This window comes from Scyliorhinus canicula, chromosome 20 (assembly GCF_902713615.1).
Source record: "Scyliorhinus canicula chromosome 20, sScyCan1.1, whole genome shotgun sequence".
Classification (NCBI taxonomy): domain Eukaryota; kingdom Metazoa; phylum Chordata; class Chondrichthyes; order Carcharhiniformes; family Scyliorhinidae; genus Scyliorhinus; species Scyliorhinus canicula.
This window is the reverse complement of record NC_052165.1, coordinates 89,884,115-89,907,289: the sequence shown is the minus strand read 5'-3', so window position 1 is coordinate 89,907,289 and position 23,175 is coordinate 89,884,115. Positions and strand designations below refer to the sequence as shown.

At 48.8% G+C, this 23,175-nt stretch overlaps 1 protein-coding gene across 1 annotated transcript in view; it reads left to right on the top strand.

The window, feature by feature from the left end:
- The window catches only part of LOC119955052, a 104,355-nt gene that overhangs the window by 35,907 nt on the left and 45,273 nt on the right, over positions 1 to 23,175 (top strand). The gene's annotated exons all lie outside the window — the stretch shown is intronic.

Genomic DNA, 23,175 nt, shown 5'->3' with positions numbered 1-23,175 from the left:
ATCCACACTACCAATAATTTTACCATTAGCCAAATATTCCGCATTCCTGTTATTCTTTCCAAAGTGAATCACTTCACACTTTCCCACATTAAACTCCATTTGCCACCTCTCAGCCCAGCTCTGCAGCTTATCTATGTCCCTCTGTAACCTGCAACATCCTTCCGCACTGTCTACAACTCCACCGACTTTAGTGTCGTCTGCAAATTTACTCACCCAACCTTCTGCGCCCTCCTCTAGGTCATTTATAAAAATGACAAACAGCAACGGCCCCAGAACAGATCCTTGTGGTACGCCACTCGTAACTGAACTCCATTCTGAGCATTTCCCATCAACCACCACTCTCTGTCTTCTTTCAACTAGCCAATTTCTGATCCACTTCTCTAAATCACTCTCAATAGCCGACCGTGGGGAACCTTATCAAACGCTTTACTGAAATCCATATACACCACATCAACTGCTCTACCCTCGTCTACCCTGTTCAGTCACCTTCTCAAAGAACTCGATAAGGTTTGTGAGGCATGACCTACCCTTCACAAAACCATGCTGACTATCCCTAATCATATTATTCCTATCTAGATGATTATAAATCGTATCTTTTATAATCCTCTCCAAGACTTTACCCACCACAGACGTTAGGCTCACCGGCCTATAGTTACCGGGGTTATCTCTACTCCCCTTCTTGATCAAATGGACCACATTTGCTATCCTCCAGTCCTCTGGCACTATTCCTGTAGCCAATGATGACCTAAAAATCAAAGCCAAAGGCTCAGCAATCTCTTCCCTGGCTTCCCAGAGAATCCTAGGATAAATCCCATCAGGCCCCGGAGACTTATCTATTTTCACCTTCTCCAGAATTGCCAACACTTCTTCCCTACGTACGTCAGTGCAGGTCAGTTTAATCTGCAGTTTCATTGTAGTCTGGGTTTACAACGTTTTGGGGGGTGTACTGTGGTTCAAACTGCGCATTACTAGCTTTAACAGGCAAATTATTTAATCGTCGATGGAATGTGTTAACAAACGCCATATCATTTGAAATCCTGCCTGATGGAAAAGGGAAAGAGCTTAAAAAAGAGCAACTCAATTCAGAAACGGATTGGTGGCATGGAGCAAACGAAAATGACGGGGGGCGGTCTTGATCCATTGTGCTGATTCAGCTATCAGGAATTCGGGAATATGGTCTGGATCCACTGTGCTGGCTCAGGTATCAGGAATTCGGAAGGATGGTCTGGATCCACTGTGCTAACTCAGCTATCTAGAATTCGGGTAGATGGCCTGGGTTCATTGTGCTGACTCCTATCAGGAATTCGGGAGGATGGTCTGGATCCATTGTGCTGGCTCAGCTATCAGGAATTCGGGAGGATGGTCTGGGTCCATTGTGCTGGCTCAGCTACCAGGAATTCGGGAGGATGGTCTGGGTCCATTGTGCTGGCTCAGCTACCAGGAATTCGGGAGGATGGTCTGGATCCATTGTGCTGGCTCAGCTCTCAGGAATTCGGGAGGATGGTCTGGGTCCATTGTGCTGGCTCAGCTATCAGGAATTCGGGAGCATGGTCTGGGTCCATTGTGCTGGCTCAGCTATCAGGAATTCGGGAGCGTGGTCTGGGTCCATTGTGCTGATTCAGCTATCAGGAACTCGGGAGGATGGTCTGGATCCATTGTGCTGGCTCAGCTATCTGGAATTTCAATTGCAATGTATATGCTTGGGGAGAACCTGACCGCCACTAAGGCTAAAGTGAATCGCGAGTCCGTTAGAGTTCAATTTGTACGACACCTTCCAAAGTTTATAAAATGCTCTCCGGTTGACACTGACTTGAAGTTGTCGGCGTCAGTCATATGTAGGTCAGTTGAGAGTAGATCTGTACCTAATTTGGCTCCCTCACAGAGACGCTATGAGAGTTACTCTCACACACTACTTTCCCTACTTAGCAGCCTAATTTATAGCGTTTTTAGAGGGAAGAGTTTCAACAGTTATCGGCACGTAGTTTAATCGACATGTGAAGATGTCTTTGCATCCACCCCTCCCCCCGCCCCATGACAGCTCCAAGGTCCCGGGTTCAATTCCAGCTTCGGGTGACTGCGGAGTCTGCATGTTCTCCCCGTGTCTTCGTTGGTTTCCTCCGGGTGCTCCGGTTTCCTCCCACAGCCCAAAGATGTGCCGGTTAGGTGGATTGGCCATGCTAAATTGCCTCTTAGTGTAGAGGGGCGTGCGGGTTAGGTAGAAGTACAGTGAGAGGCGAGGAACCTGTTTAAGGTGGTATTTCAGGGGGTCGGTGCTAACTCGATGGGCCTAATGGCCTCATTAAGCACAAGACTGATTCTATTATCGCACCCTTTCATCCTGGCAGTGAACATTACTTTTTTAAATAACACTCTTGCGGGATTATATTCGTCTCACGGCCAGTTTAATCCTTCAATATCATTCCAATCTTTGCCGAAACGTTCCAAACTCTATTTTCCTGTACCATTCAGCCACGGATCCTGGAACAAGCAGGCTTGGGAAAGCAGAAAGTCAATACCTCACATCATTGTTGGAGGAGAGTTGGGGAAGGAAAATGTGAAGAAAGGAATTATAAAATTCAATGGAAATTGTAGAAAGAATTCCATTCATGGTGGTCATAGCACGGTAAATTCAATTAACCCAAATTTCCTCAGAAGTTGAAGATTCTCATGTATTTTTTCTTTATTATGCTTAAGCAAGATCAGCATTTTGAACACAATGTAACTATTTCAGTTGTTTTTTTGACAAATTTAGAGCACCAGTTTTTTTTCAATTACTGTACAATTTGGCGAGATCAATCCACCGAACCTGCACATCTTTAGGTTGTGCGGGTGAGACCAATGCAGACCTGAGGAGAATGTGGAAACTCCATACCGTTACTCGGGGCCGGGATCGAACCCAGGTCCATGGCACCATGATGCATCAGTGCGATGAGCCATCGTGATGCCCTTATTTATTTGAAATGTAATGGGCCGTTTGATTTTCTTTTTCCGCTGTTTCATGCGGTTAAGTGAATTGGGAAATGTGTGTATATAATATGCATTGTTTCAGAAAAACAAAAATGGGCCGACACCGAACACACAATATTAAATCAAAACCTTTATGAGTCGAAGCGAACATTCAGTTCTATTGCAGCCAATGGTATTGACGTTACTCTCACACTCAGCGACTCGATCAGTAACAGTCTCGCTCACGCCACAGCCCCTTACACACACTCCTACAGAGACTCTATCAGAGTCACTCTCACACACAACACTCCCTCACACACTCTCACTCCCACAGAGACTCTATCAGAGTCACTCTCACACACCACATTCCCTCCACACACTCACTCTCACAGAGACTGTATCAGTCACTCACATATCACACTCCCTCACACACTCTCACTCTCACACAGATACTGTATCAGAGTCCCTCACACCCCGCACTCCCTCACACTCACACTCTCACACAGATACTGTATCAGAGTCACTCACACACCACACTCCCACACTCTCACTCCCACACAGTATCAGAGTCACTCTCACACACCACATTCCCTCCACACACTCACTCTCACAGAGACTCTATCAGTCACTCACATATCACACTCCCTCACACACTCTCACTCTCACAGCAAGGTGCTCCTGACATTTAATTTCCTATATTTATCAAAGAGCGTGAAGGGAGCCAGGAGTTTAGAGTACAGCTGACTGGAAGTAGAGTCAGAGGGCGGAGGTCCAGTTGATCCAAGGGGCAGCTAATTCTGTAAAGTAAGAGGGGATGGAGGCTAGGGCAGTTGCATGCTCCTCCTGTAGGATGTGGGTGGTGAGGGATACCACTGGTGTCCCCGCTGACTATACCTGCGGGAAGTGCACCCAACTCCAGCTCCTCAGAGACCGTGTTAAGGTACTGGAGCTGGAGCTGGATGAACTTCGGATCATCCGGGAGGCAGAGGGGGTCATAGAGAAGAGTTACAGGGAGGTAGCCACACCAAAGGTACTGGACAAGAGTAGCTGGGTTACAGTCAGGGGAAAGAAAACTAACAGGCAGACAGTGCAGGGATCCCTCGTGGCCGTTCCCCTTCAAAACAAGTATACCGTTTTGGATGTTGTTGGGGGGGGGGGGATGACCTACCGGGGGAAGGCCCCAGCGGCCAGGTCTCTGGCACTGAGTCTGGCTCTGGGGATCAGAAGGGAAGGGGGGAGCATAGAAAAGCAATAGTAATAGGAGATTCAATGGTTAGGGGAATAGATAGGAGATTCTGTGGTCGCGAGCGAGACTCCCGAAAGGTATGTTGCCTCCCGGGTGCCAGGGCCAGGGATGTCTCTGATCGTGTCTTCAGGATCCTGAAGGGGGAGGGTGAGCAGCCAGAAGTCGTGGTGCACATTGGTACCAAGATGTAGGTAGGAAAAAGGGTGTGGAGGTAATAAACAAGTTTAGGGAGTTAGGCTGCAAGTTAAAGGCCAGGACAGACAGAGTTGTCATCTCTGGTTTGTTGCCGGTGCCACGTGATAGCGAGGCTAGGAATAGGGAGAGAGTGCAGTTGAACACGTGGCTGCAGGAATGGTGTAGGAGGGAGGACTTCAGGTATTTGGATAATTGGAGCGCATTCTGGGGAAGGTGGGACCTGTACAAGCAGGACGGGTTGCATCTGAACCAGAGGGGCACCAATATCCTGGGGGGGAGGTTTTCTAGTACTCTTCGGGAGGGTTTAAACTAATTTGGCAGGGGAATGGGAACCGGATCTGTAGTCCAGCAACTAAGGTAGACGATAGTCAGGACGCCAAAGCACGTAGTGATGCAGTGGGGAAGGTAACAATGACAAAGGAGAGTACTTGCAGGCAAGGAGATGGGTTGAAGTGTGTATACTTTAATGCAAGAAGCATCAGGAATAAGGTGGGTGAACTTAAGGCATGGATCTGTACTTGGGACTACGATGTGGTGGCCATCACGGAAACTTGGATAGAAGAGGGGCAGAAATGGTTGTTGGAGATCCCTGGCTATAGATGTTTCAACAAGATTAGGGAGGATGGTAAAAGAGGTGGGGGGGGGGTGGCATTGTTAATTAGAGATAGTATAACAGCTGCAGAAAGGCAGTTCGAGGGGGATCCGCCTACTGAGGTAATATGGGTTGAAGTTGGAAATAGGAAAGGAGCAGTCACCTTGTTGGGAGTTTTCTATAGGCCCCCCAATAGCAGCAGAGATGTGGAGGAACAGATTGGGAAACAGATTTTGGAAAGGTGCAGAAGTCACAGGGTAGTAGTCATGGGCGACTTCAACTTCCCAAACATTGAGTGGAAACTCTTTAGATCAAATCGTTTGGATGGGGTAGTATTTGTGCAGTGTGTCCAGGAAGCTTTTCTAACACAGTATGTAGATTGTCCGACCAGAGGGGAGGCCATATTGGATTTAGTACTTGGTAATGAACCAGGGCAGGTGATAGATTTGTTAGTGGGGGAGCATTTTGGAGGTAGTGACCACAATTCTGTGACTTTCACTTTAGTAATGGAGAGGGATAGGTGCGAGCAACAGGGCAAGGTTTATAATTGGGGGAAGGGTAAATACAATGCTGTCAGACAAGAATTGAAGTGCAGAAGTTGGGAACATAGGCTGTCAGGGAAGGACACAAGTGAAATGTGGAACTTGTTCAAGGAACAGGTACTGCGTGTCTTTGATATGTATGTCCCTGTCAGGCAGGGAAGAGATGGTCGAGTGAGGGAACCATGGTTGACAAGAGAGGTTGAATGTCTTGTTAAGAGGAAGAAGGAGACTTATGTAAGGCTGAAGAAACAAGGTTCAGACAGGGCGCTGGAGGGATACAAGATAGCCAGGAGGGAACTGAAGAAAGGGATTAGGAGAGCTGAGAGAGCATGAAAAATCTTTGGCGGGTAGGATCAAGGAAAACCCCAAGGCCTTTTACACATATGTGAGAAATATGAGAATGACTATAGCGAGGGTAGGTCCGATTAAGGACAGTAGCGGGAGATTGTGTATTGAGTCTGAAGAGATAGGAGAGGTCTTGAACAAGTATTTTTCTTCAGTATTTACAAACGAGAGGGGCCATATTGTTGGAGAGGACAGCGTGAAGCAGACTGATAAGCTTGAGGAGATACTTGTCAGGAAGGAAGATGTGTTGCGCGTTTTGAAAAACTTGAGGATAGACAAGTCCCCCGGGCCTGACGGAATATATCCAAGGATTCTATGGGAAGCAAGAAATGAAATTGCAGAGCCGTTGGCAATGATCTTTTCGTCCTCGCTGTCAACAGGGGTTGTACCAGAGGATTGGAGAGTGGCGAATGTCGTGCCCCTGTTCAAAAAAGGAAATAGGGATAACCCTGGGAATTACAGGCCAGTTAGTCTTACTTCGGTGGTAGGCAAAGTAATGGAAAGGGTACTGAGGGATAGGATTTCTGAGCATCTGGAAAGGCATTGCTTGATTAGGGATAGTCAGCACGGATTTGTGAGGGGTAGGTCTTGCCTTACAAGTCTTATTGAATTCTTTGAGGAGGTGACCAAGCATGTGGATGAAGGTGAAGCAGTGGATGTAGTGTACATGGATTTTAGTAAGGCATTTGATAAGATTCCCCATGGTAGGCTTATGCAGAAAGTAAGGAGGCATGGGATAGTGGGAATTTTGGCCAGTTGGATAACAAACTGGCTAACCGATAGAAGACAGAGAGTGGTGGTGGATGGCAAATATTCAGCCTGGAGCCCAGTTATCAGTGGCGTACCGCAGGGATCAGTTCTGGGTCCTCTGCTGTTTGTGATTTTCATTAACGACTTGGATGAGGGAGTTGAAGGGTGGGTCAGTAAATTTGCAGATGATACAAAGATTGGTGGAGTTGTGGATAGTGAGGAGGGCTGTTGTCGGCTTCAAAGAGACATAGATAGAATGCAGAGCTGGGCTGAGAAGTGGCAGATGGAGTTTAACCCTGACAAGTGTGAGGTTGTCCATTTTGGAAGGACAAATCTGAATGCGGAATACAGGGTTAATGGTAGGGTTCTTGGCAATGTGGAGGAGCAGAGAGATCTTGGGGTCTATGTTCATAGTTCTTTGAAAGTTGCCACTCAAGTGGATAGAGCTGTGAAGAAGGCCTATGGTGTGCTACCGTTCATTAGCAGAGGGATTGAATTTAAGAGCCGTGAGGTGATGATGCAGCTGTACAAAACCTTGGTCAGGCCACATTTGGAGTACTGTGTGCAGTTCTGGTCACCTCATTTTAGGAAGGATGTGGAAGCTTTGGAAAAGGTGCAAAGGAGATTTACCAGGATGTTGCCTGGAATGGAGAGTAGGTCATACGAGGAAAGGTTGAGGGTGCTAGGCCTTTTCTCATTAGAACGGAGAAGGATGAGGGGCGACTTGATAGAGGTTTATAAAATGATCAGGGGAATAGATAGAGTAGACAGTCAGAGACTTTTTCCCCGGGTGGAACACACCATTACAAGGGGACATAAATTTAAGATAAATGGTGGAAGATATAGAGGGGATGTCAGAGGTAGGTTCTTTACCCAGAGAGTAGTGGGGGCATGGAATGCACTGCCTGTGGTAGTAGTTGAGTCGGAAAAGTTAGGGACCTTCAAGCGGCTATTGGATAGGTACTTGGATTAGGGTAGAATAATGGGGTGTAGGTTAACTTCTTAAGGGCAGCACGGTAGCATTGTGGATAGCACAATTGCTTCACAGCTCCAGGGTCCCAAGTTCGATTTCGACTTGGGTCACTGTCTGTGTGGAGTCTGCACATCCTCCCCGTGACTGCGTGGGTTTCCTCCGGGTACTCCGGTTTCCTCCCACAGTCCAAAGATGTGCAGGTTGGGTGGATTGGCTATGAAAAATTGTCCAAAATTCTATGATTAACCTAGGACAAAAGTTCGGCGCAACATCGTGGGCCGAAGGGCCTGTTCTGTGCTGTATTTCTCTATCTCTATCTATCTATCAGTCTGTCACACACTACACTCCCTTACACACTGTCAGATACTCTATCAGTCACTCTCACACACCACACTTCCTCACAGATTCTCACTCCCACATTATATCAGAGTCACACAAACACAATACTCCCTCACTTACTCTCACTTCCACACATACTCTATCAGTGTCACTCTCACACCGCGCTCCCTCACACACTCTCAATCCGACACAGATACTGTATCAGAGTCACTCTCTCACAGCACACTCCCTCACACACTCTCACAGAGACTCCATGGAGTAACTCTCACACACCACACTCCCTTACTCATGTGCACTCCCACAGAGGCTCGATCAGTGTCACTGTCACACACCACACTCCCTCACTCCCATTCCCACACAGTCTCTATCACTAACACTCTCACACACGCCACTCCCTCGCACACTCTCACTCCCACACCGACTCTTATCAGAGTCACTCTCACACACCCCACTGCCTCACTCTCAGTCCCACATTGTCTCTATCTATGACAGTGTCTCAGACACCACACTCCCTTATCCACTGTCACAGAGATTCTATGAGAGTTACTTTCACACTCCGCTCTCCCTCCCACTCGCACGGACTTTCAGAGTCACTCTCACACACCATTTCGCTCACACACTCTCACTCCCACAGAGACTCTGAGTCACTCAGACATCACACTCACTAACACACTCCCACACCGATACTGCATCGGAGTCACTCTCTCACACCACACTCCATCACATACTCTCACAGAGACTCTATCGGAATCACTCTCATACAACACACTCCCTCACACACTCTCACTCCCACATAGATTCTATCAGTGAGTCTCTCACACACCACACTCCCTGAGACACTGTCACAGAGGCTCTATTAGAGTCCCTCTTACACTCCACTCTCCCTCACACACTGTCATTCTCACAGAGAATATTCCAGAGTCACACTCACGCACCACACTCCCTCACACAGATAATCTATCAGTCACTCTCACACACCGCACTCCCTCACTCTCACTCCCACAGAGACTCTATCAGAGTTACTGTCACCACATTCTCTGACACACTCATTCTCATACAGCCAGTATTAGTAACAGTCACTGTCACACACCACACCCTCACACACTCTCACAGAGACTCTCTGAGAGTCACTCTCACATACCACATTCCCTCCACACACTCACTCTCACAGATACTCTATCAGTCACTCACATACCACACTCCCTCACACACTCTCACTCTCACACAGATACTGTATCAGAGTCACTCACACCCCACACTCCCTCACACACTCACAGTCTCACACAGATACTGTATCAGAGTCACTCACACACCACACTCCCCCACTCTCACTCCCACACAGTATCAGTAACTGTCACACACTACACTCCCTTACACACTGTCAGATACTCTATCAGTCACTCCCACACACAACACACCCTTACTCGCACTCCCAAGAGACTCGATCAGAGTCACTCTCACACACTACACTCCCTCACAGATTCTCACTCCCACACTCTATCAGAGTCACACAAACACAACACAACACTCCCTCACTAACTCTCACTTCCACACATACTCTATCAGTGTCACTCTCACACCGCACTCCCTCACACACTCTCAATCCGACACAGATACTGTATCAGAGTCACTCTCTCACAGCACAGTCCCTCACACACTCTCACAGGGACTCCATGAGAGTCACTCTCACACACCACACACACTTACTCACGCGCACTCCCACAGGGACTCGATCAGAGTCACTCTCACACACCACACTCCCTCACAGACTCACACTTCCACACTCTATCAGAGTCACTCACACCACACTCCCTCACACACTCTCACAGAGACTCCACGAGAGTCACTCTCACAAACCACACTCCCTTACTCACGCGCATTCCCACGGAGACTCGATCAGAGTCACTGTAACACAACACATTCCCTCACTCCCACTCCCACACAGTCTCTATCACTAACACTCTCACACACCTCGCTCCCTCACACACTCTCACTCCCACACAGACTCTTATCAGAGTCACTCTCACACACCCCACCCTCACTCTCAGTCCCACACTGTCTCTATCTATGACAGTATCTCCGACACCACACTCCCTTATACACTGTCACAGAGATTCTATGAGAGTTACTTTCACACTCCGCTCTCCCTCTCACTCGCACGGACTCTTTCAGAGTCACTCTCACACACCATTTCGCTCACACACTCTCACTCCCACAGAGACTCTGACTCACTCAGACATCACACTCACTAACACACTCTCACACCGATACTGCATCAGAGTCACTCTCTTACACCACACTCCATCACATACTCTCACAGAGACTCGATCGGAGTCACTCTCACACAACACACTCCCTCACACACTCTCACTCCCACATAGATTCTATCAGTGAGTCTCTCACACACCACACTCCCTGAGACACTGTCACAGAGGCTCTATTAGAGTCCCTCTTACACTCCACTCTCCCTCACACACTGTCAATCACACAGAGAATATTCCAGAGTCACTCTCACGCACCACACTCCCTTACACAGATAATCTATCAGTCACTCTCACACACTGCACTCCCTCAGTCTCACTCCCACAGAGACTCTATCAGAGTTACTGTCACGACATTCTCTCACACACTCATTCTCACATAGGCAGTATTAGTAACAGTCACTGTCACACACCACACCCTCACACACCCTCACAGAGACTATCAGAGTCAGTCTCACACATCATACTCCATAACACACTAACTCCCACACAGAATTAATCAAAGTCACACTCACACACCACACCCCCTCACACATTTTCACTCCCACAGAGATACTATCAGAGTCACTCTCACACGCCACACTCTCTCACACACTCTCACTCCCACACCGACTGTATCACTAACAGTGACTCTCGCACACCACACTCCCTCACAAACTCTCACTCGCACAGAAACACTAACAGAGTCACTCTCACACGCCACACTATCTCACACACTCTCACTCCCACACAGACTCTGTCAGAGTCACTCTCACACACCTCACTCCTTCAATCACTCTCACTCACACACAGACTCTATCCGTGACAGTAACTCTCTCACATATCACACTCGCTTACACACTCTCACTCCCACACAGACACTATCCCTATTAGTGTCACTCTCACACACCACACTACCTCACTCACTCTCACTCCCACACAGATACTGTGGCAGAGTCACTCTCAAACACCACACTCCCACACACACTCTCCCAGGGACCCTATCAGAGTCACTCTCACACCACCTCCCTCACACACTCTCACTCCCACTCAGACTCTATCACTATCAGTAACTCTCGCACACCACACAGATACTGTATCAGAGTCACTCTCAAACACCACACTCCATCACACACTCTCACAGGGACTCTATCAGTGCCACTCTCACACACCACGCTCCCTCACACACTCTCACAGAGTCTCTATCAGTGTCACTCTCACACACCACACTCCCTCACTCACTCCCACTCCCACACAGATACTATAGTAGAGTTACTCTCAAACACCACACTCCCTCACACACTCTCACAGGGACCCTATCTGTGTCAATCACCCACACCACACTCCCTCACTCCCTCTCACTCCAACACTGATACTATATCAGAGTCAATCTCACACACCACAATCCCACACAAGCATTATCACTGACAGTCACTCACACATACCATACTCCCTCACACACTATCACAGATACTCTATCAGAGTCTCTCTCGCCACCCTCACTCACTCTGACTTCCACAGAGACCGTCAGAGTCACTCGCACACACCACACTCCCTCAATCACTCTCACGCTCACACGGAAACAATCGGTAACAGTCTCTCTCACACACCACACTTCCTAACACACTCTCACGGAGACTCTATCAGAGCCACTCTAACACTGCAGACACCCAAACACACACGCACACCCACAGAGACTCTATCAGAGTCACTCTCACACACCACACACCCTCACACACTCTTACTCCAACAGAGACTCTATGAGAGTCACTCACACACATCACACTCACTCACGCACTCCCATAGAGAATCTATCAGAGTCACTCTCATACACCACACTCCCTAACATACTCTCACTCCCATACAGACGCTATCACTAACATTGACGCTCGCACATTATACTCCCTCACAAACTCTCACTCCCACAGCGACACTAGCAGACTCACTCTCACACACTACACTCTCTCACACACTCTCACTCCCACACAGACTCTGTCAGGGTCACTCTCACACACCATACTCCCTCACAAACTCTCACTCTCACACAGGCTCTTTCGGTAACAGTCACTCTCACACACCGCACTCCATCACATACACTCACAGAGACTCTATCAGAGTCACTCTCACACAACACACTCTCTCTCACACTCTCACTCCCACAGAGACTCAATGAGTCTCCCACACACCACATTCCCTGAGCCACTGTCACTGTCTCTATCAGTGTCACTCTGACACACCACACTCCCTCACTCACTCTCACTCCCACACAGATACTATATCAGAGTCACTCTCACACACCACACTCCCACACAAGCACTATCACTGACAGTCACTCACACACACCACACTTCCTCACACACTATCACAGAGACTCTATCAGAGTCACTCTCACCACCCTCACTCACTCTGACTTCCACAGAGACCGTCAGAGTCACTCACACACACCATACTCCCTCAATCAATCTCACTCTCACACAGACACTATCGGTAACAGTCTCTCTCACACACCACACTTCCTAACACACTCTCACGGAGACTCTATCAGAGTCACTCTAACACTGCATACACCCAAACACACACGCACACCCACAGATAATCTATCAGAGTCACTCTCACACACCACACACCCTCACACACTCTTACTCCCACAGAGACTCTATGAGAGTCACTCACACACACCACACTCACTCACTTATTCTCACAGAGACAATCAGAGTCACTCCCACATTCCACACTCCCTCACACACTCTCACTCCCACACAGGCTCTATCGGTAACAGTCTCTGTCACACACCACACCCTCACACACTCTAACAGAGACTCTATCAGAGTCAGTCTCACACATCATACTCCCTAACACACTAACTCTCACACAGACTTAATCAGAGTCACACTCACACACCACACTCCCTCACACATTCTCACTCCCACAGAGACACTATCAGAGTCACACTCACACACCACACTCCCTAACACATTCTCACTCCCACAGAGACACTATCAGAGTCACACTCACACACCACACCCTCACACATTCCACTACCATTCAGACTGTATCACTAACAGTGACTCACGCACACCACACTCCCTCACAAACTCTCACTCTTACAGAGACTCCATCAGAGTCAGTCTCACACATCACACTCCCTCACACACTCTCACTCCCACACAGACTTTATCAGAGTCACACTCACACACCACACTCCCTTACACTCTCTCACTCCCACAGACACTCTATCAGTAACAGTCCCCTTCACATTCCACACTCCCTCACACACTCTCACTCCCACACAGAAACTATCTCTATTAGTGTCACTCTCACACAACACACTCCCTCACGCACTCTCTCTCCCACACATATACTCTAGCAGAGTCACTCTCAAACACCATACACCCTCACGTACTCTCACAGGGACCCTATCAGAGTCACTCTCACACACACACTCCCTCACACACTCTCACTCCCACTCAGACTCTATCACTAAGAGTGACTCTCGCACACCACACCCCCTCACACACTCTCACATTTACACAGACTTTATCAGAGTCACTCTGACACACCAGACTCCGTTACACACTCTCACTTTCACGGAGACCCTATCTGAGTCACTCTCATACCACCCTCACTCACTCTCACTCCCACATAGATACCGTATCAGAGTCACTCTCAAACACCACACTCCCTCACACACTCTCACAGGGACCCTATCAGTGCCACTCTCACACACCACACTCCCTCACACACTTTCACAGAGTCTCTATCAGTGTCACTCTCACACACCACACTCCCTCACTCACTCTCACTCCCACACAGATACTATAGCAGAGTTACTCTCAAACACCACACTCCCTCACATACTCTACAGGGACCCTATCAGTGTCACTCTCACACACCACACTCCATCACTCACTCTCACTCCCACACAGATACTATAGCAGAATCACTCTCAAACACCACATTCCCTCACACACTCCCTCCCACACAGACTCTATAAGTGACAGTAACTCATACACCACACTCCCTAACGCACTCTCACTCCCATACAGACGTTATCACTAACATTGACTGTCGCACACAACACTCCCTCACAAACTCTCACTCCCACTCCGACTCCATCACTAACAGTGACGCTCACACTCTACACACCCTCACGTGCTCTCACAGAGACTCTAAAAGAGTTACTTTCACACACCACTCCCTCACAAACTCCCACTCACACACAGGCTCTATCGGTAAAAGTCACTCTCACACACCAAATTCCCTCTCACACATTCACTCCCAAACAGGCACCATCACTAACAGTGACTCTCACACACTACACCCCTTCACACACTCTCACATTCACACAGACCCTATCAGAGTCACTCTCACACCACACTCGCTCACACACTCCCACTTAGACTCTATGACAGTCGCTCACTGATCACATTCTCTCAGACCCTCTCACTTCCACACAGACTATCAGAGTCACTATCACACTCCACAAACACTCACACACACTCCCGCACAGTATCTATCACTAACAGCCTCTCACACGCCAGACTCCCTCACACACTCTCACACTCCGAGACTCGATCAGAGTAACTCAAAACAACACACTGCCTCATACACTCTCACTCTCCTAGACTCTATCAGAGTCACTCAAACACCACACTCCCTCACACTCTCATCCCACACAGGCTCTATCGGTAACAGTCTCTGTCACACACCACACCCTCACACACTCTAACAGAGACTCTATCAGAGTCAGTCTCACACATCATACTCCCTAACACACTAACTCTCACACAGACTTAATCAGAGTCACACTCACACACCACACTCCCTCACACATTCTCACTCCCACAGAGACACTATCAGAGTCACACTCACACACCACACTCCCTAACACATTCTCACTCCCACAGAGACACTATCAGAGTCACACTCACACACCACACCCTCACACATTCCACTACCATTCAGACTGTATCACTAACAGTGACTCACGCACACCACACTCCCTCACAAACTCTCACTCTTACAGAGACTCCATCAGAGTCAGTCTCACACATCACACTCCCTCACACACTCTCACTCCCACACAGACTTTATCAGAGTCACACTCACACACCACACTCCCTTACACTCTCTCACTCCCACAGACACTCTATCAGTAACAGTCCCCTTCACATTCCACACTCCCTCACACACTCTCACTCCCACACAGAAACTATCTCTATTAGTGTCACTCTCACACAACACACTCCCTCACGCACTCTCTCTCCCACACATATACTCTAGCAGAGTCACTCTCAAACACCATACACCCTCACGTACTCTCACAGGGACCCTATCAGAGTCACTCTCACACACACACTCCCTCACACACTCTCACTCCCACTCAGACTCTATCACTAAGAGTGACTCTCGCACACCACACCCCCTCACACACTCTCACATTTACACAGACTTTATCAGAGTCACTCTGACACACCAGACTCCGTTACACACTCTCACTTTCACGGAGACCCTATCTGAGTCACTCTCATACCACCCTCACTCACTCTCACTCCCACATAGATACCGTATCAGAGTCACTCTCAAACACCACACTCCCTCACACACTCTCACAGGGACCCTATCAGTGCCACTCTCACACACCACACTCCCTCACACACTTTCACAGAGTCTCTATCAGTGTCACTCTCACACACCACACTCCCTCACTCACTCTCACTCCCACACAGATACTATAGCAGAGTTACTCTCAAACACCACACTCCCTCACATACTCTACAGGGACCCTATCAGTGTCACTCTCACACACCACACTCCATCACTCACTCTCACTCCCACACAGATACTATAGCAGAATCACTCTCAAACACCACATTCCCTCACACACTCCCTCCCACACAGACTCTATAAGTGACAGTAACTCATACACCACACTCCCTAACGCACTCTCACTCCCATACAGACGTTATCACTAACATTGACTGTCGCACACAACACTCCCTCACAAACTCTCACTCCCACTCCGACTCCATCACTAACAGTGACGCTCACACTCTACACACCCTCACGTGCTCTCACAGAGACTCTAAAAGAGTTACTTTCACACACCACTCCCTCACAAACTCCCACTCACACACAGGCTCTATCGGTAAAAGTCACTCTCACACACCAAATTCCCTCTCACACATTCACTCCCAAACAGGCACCATCACTAACAGTGACTCTCACACACTACACCCCTTCACACACTCTCACATTCACACAGACCCTATCAGAGTCACTCTCACACCACACTCGCTCACACACTCCCACTTAGACTCTATGACAGTCGCTCACTGATCACATTCTCTCAGACCCTCTCACTTCCACACAGACTATCAGAGTCACTATCACACTCCACAAACACTCACACACACTCCCGCACAGTATCTATCACTAACAGCCTCTCACACGCCAGACTCCCTCACACACTCTCACACTCCGAGACTCGATCAGAGTAACTCAAAACAACACACTGCCTCATACACTCTCACTCTCCTAGACTCTATCAGAGTCACTCAAACACCACACTCCCTCACACTCTCATCCCACACAGACACTATCACTAACAGTGACTCTCACACTCCACACTCCCCCACATGCTCTCACAGACACAATCAGACACTTTTGCACCCCACACTCCCTCACACACTCTCACTCCCACAGAGACACTCTCAGTGTCACTCTCACACACCACATCCCCTCACACACTCTCAGAGACTCCATAGGAGTGACTTTCAGACACCACGCTCCCTCACAAACTCTCATCCCACAGAAACACTCTCAGAGTCACTCTCACACAGTACACTCCCTCACAAACTCTCACTCTCACACAGGCTCTATCGGTAAAAGTCACTCTCACACACCACACTCCCTTTCACACTCACTTCCAAACAGGCACTATCACTAACAGTGACTCTCAGACGCTACACCTTGTCACACACACTCTCACATTCACACAGACCCAATGAGAGTCACTCTCACACACCACACTCCCTCACAAACTCTCACTCTCACACAGGCTCTATCAGTAACAGTCACTCTGACACACCACACTCCCTCTCACACTCACTCACAAACAGGCACTATCACTAACAGTGACTCTCACACAGTACACCCCTTCACACACTCACATTCACACTGAACCTATCAGAGTCACTCTCACACACAACAATCCGTCATACACTCTCACTCCCACCCAGACACTATCACTATCAGTGACTCTCAAACAACACACTCCCTCACATACTCTCACGCCCACACAGACTCTATCAGAGTCAATCTTACACACCACACTCTCTCGCACACTCTCACCCACACAACTCTCAGTAACTGTGTCTCTCACACACCGCAATCCCTTACACACTGTCAAAGAGACACTATCAGAGTCACTCACACATCACACTCCCTCACTCTCTTTCACTCCTACGCAGACTCTATCAGTCATTCTCTCACACCACACTCCCTCACACACACTCACTCTCCAAGAGACTCTATCAGTGTCACTCCCACGCACCACACTCCCTCTCACCCGCTCACTCTCACACACATACGATATCAGTCACTCTCTCACACCACTCTCCCTCTCACCGGTCACTCTCACACATATACGATATCAGTCACTCTCACACACCACACTCTTTCATACACACTCACTCTCAGAGAGACACTAGCAGTAACAGCCACACTCACACACCACGCTCCCTTACACTCACCCTCACACAGACACTATTAGGAACAGTGACTCTCACACACCACACTCTCTCGCACACTCTCACTCCCATACAACTCTATCAGTAACTGTGTCTCTCAGACACCACAGTCCCTTACACACTGTCAAAGAGACTCTATCAGAGTCACTCACACATCATACTCCCTCATACTTTTTCACTCCTACACAGACTCTATCAGAGTCACTCTCTCAGACCACACTCCCTCACACAGCTCACTCTCACACAGCTACTATATCAGAGTCACTCTCACACACCACACTCCCTCACACACTCTCACACATATACTATATCAGAGTCACTCTTGCACTCCACGCTCACTTACACACTCTCACTCCACAGAAACACTCTCAGTCTCACATGACACACTCCCTCATATACTCTCACAGAGAGACTCTGAGTCACTCTCACACACCACACTCCCTCACACACAGTAGACACTCTGAGCGTCACACTCACACGCCACACTCCCTCACACACTCTCACTCTCAGAGAGGCCCTATCAGAGTCACTCACACAGCACACAGCAACGCACACACTCACGCATACTCTATCAGTGTCCCTCGCACTCACCACAATCCCTCACACACGCCCACAGAGACTCTATCAGAGTCACTCACACACTACACTCTCTCACACACACAAACATAGACTCTATCAGAGTAATTTTCACACTGCACACTCCCAAACACCCTCGCACACCCACATAGACTCTACCATAGTCACTCTCGCACACCACACTCCCTCATTCACTCTCACTCCCAGAAAGATACTGTATCAGAGTCGCTCTCAAACACCACACTCCGTCACACACTCTCACTCCCACACAGACACTATCACTAACAGTGACTCTCACACTCCACACACCCTCACATACTCTCACTCTCACGGAGACATAATCGGTCACTCTCGCACCCCACACTCCCTCACACACTCTCACTCCCATAGAGACACTGTCAGTGTCACTTTCACACACCACATCCCCTCACACAGTAACAGGGGCTCTCAGACACTACAGCCCTTCACACACTCACATTTACACAGACCCTATCAGAGTCTCTGTCACACACCATACTCCCTCACAATCTCTCACTCTCACACAGGCTCACGGGGCCTCACGGTAGCATGGTGGTTAGCATCAATGCTTCACAGCTCCAGGGTCCCAGGTTCGATTCCCGGCTGGGTCACTGTCTGTGTGGAGTCTGCACGTCCTCCCTGTGTGTGCGTGGGTTTCCTCCGGGTGCTCCGGTTTCCTCCCACAGTCCAAAGATGTGCGGGTTAGGTGGATTGGCCATGCTAAATTGCCCGTAGTGTAAGGTTAATGGGGGGATTGTTGGGATACGGGTTACGTGGGTTTAAGTAGGGTGATCATTGTTCGGCACAACATCGAGGGCCGAAGGGCCTGTTCTGTGCTGTACTGTTCTATGTTCTATGTTCTATGTTCTAGGCTCTATCTATAACAGTCACTCTCACACACCACACTCACTCTCACACTCACTCCCAAACAGGTACTATCACTAACAGTGACTCTCACACACTACACCCCTTCACACACTCACATTCACACTGACCCTATCAGGTTCACACTCACACGCCACACTCCCTCACACACTCTCACTCCCATAGATAATCTCTCAGAGTCTCTCAAACACCACATTACCTCACACACTCACTACCACACAGACTCTATAAGTAACACATACACCACACTCCCTAACGCACTCTCACTCCCATACAGACGCTATCACTAACATTGACTGTCGCACACAACATCTCCTCACACACTCTCACTCCCACACCGACACTCACACTCTGCACACCCTCACGTGCTCTCACAGAGACTCTAAAAGCGTTTCTTTCACACACCACTCCCTCACAAACTCTCACTCTCACACAGACTCTATCGGTAAAAGTCACTCTCACACACCAAACTCCCTCTCACACATTCACTCACAAACAGGCACTATCACTAACAGTGACTCTCACACACTACACCCCTTTACACACTCTCGCATTCACACAGACCCTACCAGAGTCACTCTCACACACCACACTCGCTCACACACTCCCACTTAGACTCTATGACAGTCGCTCACTGATCACATTCTCTCAGACCCTCTCACTTCCACACAGACTATCAGAGTCACTCTCACACTCCACAAACACTCACACACACTCCCGCACATTATCTATCACTAACAGCCTCTCACACACCAGACTCCCTCAAACACTCTCACTCTCCAAGCGACTCGATCAGAGTAACTCAACAAACCACACTGCCACATACACTTACTCTCCTTGATTCTATCAGAGTCACTCAAACACCACACTCCCTCACACTCTCATCCCACACAGACACTATCACTAACAGTGACTCTCACACTCCACACTCCCCCACATGCTCTCACAGACACAATCAGTCACTTTTGCACCCCACACTTCCTCACACACTCTCACTCCCACAGAGACACTCACAGTGTCACTCTCACACACCACATCCCCTCACACACTCTCAGAGACTGTATAGGAGTGACTTTCAGACACCACACTCCCTCACAAACTCTCACTCCCACAGAGACACTATCAGAGTCACTCTCACACACTACACTCCCTCACAAACTCTCACTCTCACACAGGCTCTATCGGTAAACGTCACTCTCACACACCACACTCCCTTTCACACTCACTCCCAAACAGGCACTATCACTGACAGTGACTCTCAGACGCTACACCCCTTCACACACTCTCACATTCACACAGACCCTATCAGAGTCACGCTCACACACCACACTCCCTCACAAACTCTCACTCTCACACAGGCTCTACCGGTAACAGTCACTCTGACACACCACACTCCCTCTCACACTCACTCACAAACAGGCAGTATCACTAACAGTGACTCTCACACACTACACCCCTTCACACACTCTCATATTCACACATACCCTATCAGAGACACTCGCACAGACCACACTCCCACACAGACACTGTCACTGACAGTCACTCACACATTCCACACCCCCTCACACACTCTCACTCTCAAATATACTGTATCAGAGTCACTCTCACACACCACACTCGCTCACACACACCCACAGAGACTCTATCAGAGTCACTCACTCATCACACTCTCTCAGACACTCTCACTGCCACACATACCAAATCACTCTCACACTCCACAATCCCTCACACCAACTCCCGCACAGTATCTATACGAGCAATCTCCCACACACTACGCTGCCTCACACACTCTCACTCCGACAGAGACTCGATCAGAGTCACTCCACACACCACACTGCCTCACACACTCTCACTCTCCTAGGCTCTATCAGAGTCACTCGCACAGCACACTCCCTCACACACACTCTCTCTCCAAGAGACTATCAGTGTCACTCCCACACACCACACTGCCGCTCACCCGCTCACTCTCACACATATGCGATATCAGGCCCTCTCACACACCACACTCCCTCATACACACTCACTCTCATACAGACACTATGAGTGACAGCCACACTCACACACCACGCCCCCTCACACTCAAACTCACACAGACACTATTAGGAATAGTCACTCTCACACACCACACTCTCTCGCACACTCTCACTCCAACACAACTCTATCAGTAACTGTGTATCTCACACACCACAGTCCCTTTCACACTGTCAAAGAGATTCTATCAGAGTCACTCACACATCACACAACCTCACACTCTTTCACTCCTACGCAGACTCTAGCAGAGTCACTCTCTCAGACCACACTCCCTCATACAACTCACTCTCACACAGATACTATATCAGAGTCACTCTCACACACCACGCTCACTTACACACTCTCACTCCAGAGAAACACTCCGCGTCACTCTCACAAGCCACACTCCCTCATGCACTCTCCCAGAGAGTCAATAAGAGTCACTCTCACACACGACACTCTCTCACACATACTGTCACCCACAGAGACACTCTCAGCGTAACACTCAAACGCCACACTCCCTCACACACTCTCACACTCAGGGAGGCCCTATCAGAGTCACTCACACAGCACATGGCATCGCACACACTCACAGAGACTCTACCAGAGGCAATCTCACACTGCACACTCCCAAACATACTCGCACACCCACAGAGACTCTACCAGAGTCACTCTCGCACACCACACTCGCTCAATAACTCTCACTCCCACACATATAATGTATCAGAGTTGCTCTCAAACACCACACTCCTTCACTTACTCTCACTCCCCCAGAGACTCTATCCGTGACGGTAACTCTCTCAGACATCACACTCCCTTACACACTCTCACTCCCACAGAGACTCTGTCAATAACAGTCTCCCTCACATTCCACACTCCCTCACACACTCACAGAGACAATGTCAGAGTCACTCTCACACAACACACGCCCTCACTCACTCTCACTTCCAGAGACTCCCACACAGACTCTGTCAGTGAGAGTAACTATCTCACACATCACATCTATCACAGTCACTCTCACACACAACACTCCGTCATACACTCTCACTCCCACCCAGACACTATCACTATCAGTGACTCTCAAACATCACACTCCCTCACATACTCTCATTCCCACACAGACTATCAGAGTCAATCTCACACACCACACTCTCTCGCACACTCTCACTCCCACACAACTCTCAGTAACTGTGTCTCTCACACACCGCAATCCCTTACACACTGTCAAAGAGACACTATCAGAGTCACTCACACATCACACTCCCTCACTCTCTTTCACTCCTACGCATACTCTATCAGTCATTCTCTCACACCACACTCCCTCACACACACTCACTCTCCAAGATACTCTATCAGTGTCACTCCCACGCACCACACTCCCTCTCACCCGCTCACTCTCACACATATACGATATCCGTCACTCTCTCATACCACACTCCCTTTCACCGGTCACTCTCACACATATACGATATCAGTCACTCTCACACACCACACTCCCTCATACATACTCACTCTCAGAGAGACACTAGCAGTGACAGCCACACTCACACACCACGCTCCCTAATACTCACCCTCACACAGACACTATTAGGAACAGTGACTCTCACACATCACACTCTCTCGCACACTCTCACTCCCACACAACTCTATCAGTAACTGTGTCTCTCAGACACCACAGTCCCTTACACACTGTCAAAGAGACTCAATCAGAGTCACTCACACATCACACTCCCTCATACTTTTTCACTCCTACACAGACTCTATCAG